Raw genomic sequence first — 3,085 nt, forward strand, 5'->3', positions numbered from 1 at the left:
TTTTTGCATCTCCCCAAACGGTGGCAGATCTGTGATTTGTTTTGGTACAGGATGGGAGCCTGAGGTGGCTTCCTGCCCACCACCCCCCAGGGACAGACAGCTTTTGCTTCTTCCCTTCTCCCAAAAGTACCTGGGGTCAGAAAGGATTTTCTGTCTCTTCCTGGAAGCAGATAAGGTTTGCTTTTTCTCTTCCCCCATTGTCCCTGGCAGGGTGTTTTTCTCTTTCCTAGTAGTTGAAGGATTCATGGATGTATACAGTGTTTCATGCCTGTCAACTGTCTAAAGCCATTTGCTTCCTGCATATCTGAGCCACTGAGGGGGGCGATGCCTGATTTGCCCCCAGTCTTTCTCCTAAGCACCCAATTGAGATCTGTGGAGAAGATCTTACAACTGAGTGCAAACTCAGTGTGCATCTAGTTATTCTAAACTGATGCTGTAGTTCACATTGGCCTTTGGGAATTAATTACCATTTTATCTGATTTCTTTTCTTACCTGCTTTTGTGGCAGTTACCTCTTTCTCCCAGGCCTTGTCAAAGGTGAAACTATTAGTGTGTTCTCTCTCTTCAGAGAGGAGCCTGTTACGCTTTGGAATTTTCTTGACTGCTTTCCAACCTGACAACTTAATGTTATCTTCCTCCAGAGAGAATATGTACTTTTGCTTTTAGAAAGTAGTAGAGTAAGGAAGATAACTGAATCCAGTCACTGAATTTATTTGAAGCTGAGCCTCAGTCTTTGTAAGGGATGGTCTAATTCTATTTCATTCTTAGTCTTAAGATGTAGACCCAGGTAGTTCTCACTGAAAAGACGCCAATATTAGATCACTTTTTCCTTAGGCAGCATCTGAACTCCACAATTTTTTTCCCCTCAGGCCCTATGAGATTATTGAAACTCTCCATAACTTTTCAGTATTTTAGCTACTACTTTTTTTTTAAAGATTTTATTTATTTATTTATTTGAGAGAGAGAGAATGAGAGAGAGAGAGACCACATGAGAGGGGGAAGGGTCAGAGGGAGAAGCAGACTCCCTGCTGAGCAGAGAGCCTGATGTGGGACTCGATCCTGACACTCCAGGACCATGACCTGAGCCGAAAGCAGTCGCTTAACCAACTGAGCCACCCAGGTGCCCACTACTTTTTTTTTTTTTTAAGATTTTATTTATTTGACAGAGAGAGAGACACAGCGAGAGAGGGAACACAAGCAGGGGGAGTGGGAGAGGGAGAAGCAGGCTTCCCACAGAGCAGGGAGCCTGACGCGGGGCTCGATCCCAGGACCCTGGGATCATGACCTGAGCTGAAGGCAGACGCGTAACGTCTGAGCCACCCAGGCGCCCCTTAGCTACTACTTTTATAGGCAGGTCTTATTGGGAAAAGAGTAGCATTCTCTGCCTCCCACCCCTCACCCCGCCACTACCACCAAAGGAAAAATACCTGGCTAGACCTTTTGGATTTCTCTTGGGGCTTTTTTTTTAGTTTGAGATTTTATATATTTTTATGCAGCCTTTCTAGTTGTCCTTAGAGAACTGGAGTTTTGTGTGTACACACATGGTATGTATGCAAGTGTATGTGTGTGTGTGTGTGTGTGTGTATGTGCACATTTGTCTGCCATTGCTGGAAGCCAAGGGCTTGTAAGTAGCAGTCTTTTAAATATATAGAATTATTCTGAGGATTCAGAGCACACTTGGGTAAACTTTTTATCTGCTCTCTAACTCAGACTTCCTCTTGACATTTTTATGTAGAATTTTAATCTGCATAATTGTAGATTATGGGATGGACAACTCCCCCAGATTGTATGATGTGATACTTTTGTCATCTGCCCTCTACTAACTGATGCCTCATGAAGCGTATCTGTTCATAGTGCGGGTAAGCAGACAGATGGTCCCAGATCTCTGTCATCTTGTACAGCATCTTTAGCATGAGGCCCGTGTGCACATCCTGAGTCTCTTTCCCAACCCCTGGCCTCTCCGCTAACTTACCGTGACTTTAGACAGGACAGACATAGGCAGATGAAAGAGAATAATTGTGAGCAATGCCATTTATTTTATACTTCATTCTGCCCTGTTTGAATAAGCAATGGTCTGTGCTTATTTCACATGTTTACTTAGTTTGTTAGGAAGCTTAAAATACAGTTGCTGTCTCATAAGACAGCAGAGATGGGGGCTGACTAAGAGGATGTAGGAACTGGAGATAGTATAGTAGATGACAGGACGTAACTTGGAGGGGATGAATTTAGTACAGAAAAGATGGCCTGCAAACAGCATTTCAGAGGATTAAGCCATTATCTTGGTCTGAGATAATCAGGTAAAACTGGATGGAAAAATCTAAATGTAGAATCAAAACAGACATCATGGAGCCCAAACATTAGGATAGGCAAAACATGTCATTTTACTCTCTTTAGGATTTTAAACAGGCATGAGTAAATGAAAACATTATCAAGTTAGGCAGAAGAAAGCAGAAATAAACATTTCAGGATGTGGTACAATTAGGTTCACGAAAAATCACAACCAGAGAACTTTTAGTACTTTCATTTGTAGACCAGGGACTGCTGACATGTGTCTTGATTTTAATGCCCATATTTATAGTAAGGTGTAGTTGACTGGCAGATAGGACCAGCTTTTCAGAGTGAGAGCAGAGCCATACTTTATTTACTTAAAATTGCTCTATTAGCCCCCTACTAAGTGATGTGCAGTCTCTAAATTTTTGAAGCACTTAGGTAATTAGCAATCAGCTAACTGTAAAATGATTTCTCTCTCAAGTATGGAGATGGAAGCAAATAGAAATATAGACTTGGCCTTGTCATTGTATACCTTTTAACCTAGAAGTTTTCTTCTGGCTTTATCTCCAACTCCTAAGGTTGAAAATAGAACTACTTTTCTGCTTCCTGTTGCTTTGTGGTTTCTCTGGATTCCTTATTTGTAACTTGGTAACTTTTAGATATAATTTGCCTATTTCTTGCAACAGTTGAATCAAATATGTTTTTTTAGAATGAAAACTGAAAGCCTAATATTTGATAAAGTATTTGCTGGTACTGTACAACAACATAATGATTATTTGATATTTCTTTCCTATTTGAGTATAGGCTTACATTTT

The sequence above is a fragment of the Eumetopias jubatus genome, unplaced genomic scaffold (genome assembly GCF_037043125.1).
Source record: "Eumetopias jubatus isolate StellerSeaLion01/CBP00866 unplaced genomic scaffold, mEumJub1_p1.0 scaffold_2, whole genome shotgun sequence".
Lineage (NCBI taxonomy): Eukaryota > Metazoa > Chordata > Mammalia > Carnivora > Otariidae > Eumetopias > Eumetopias jubatus.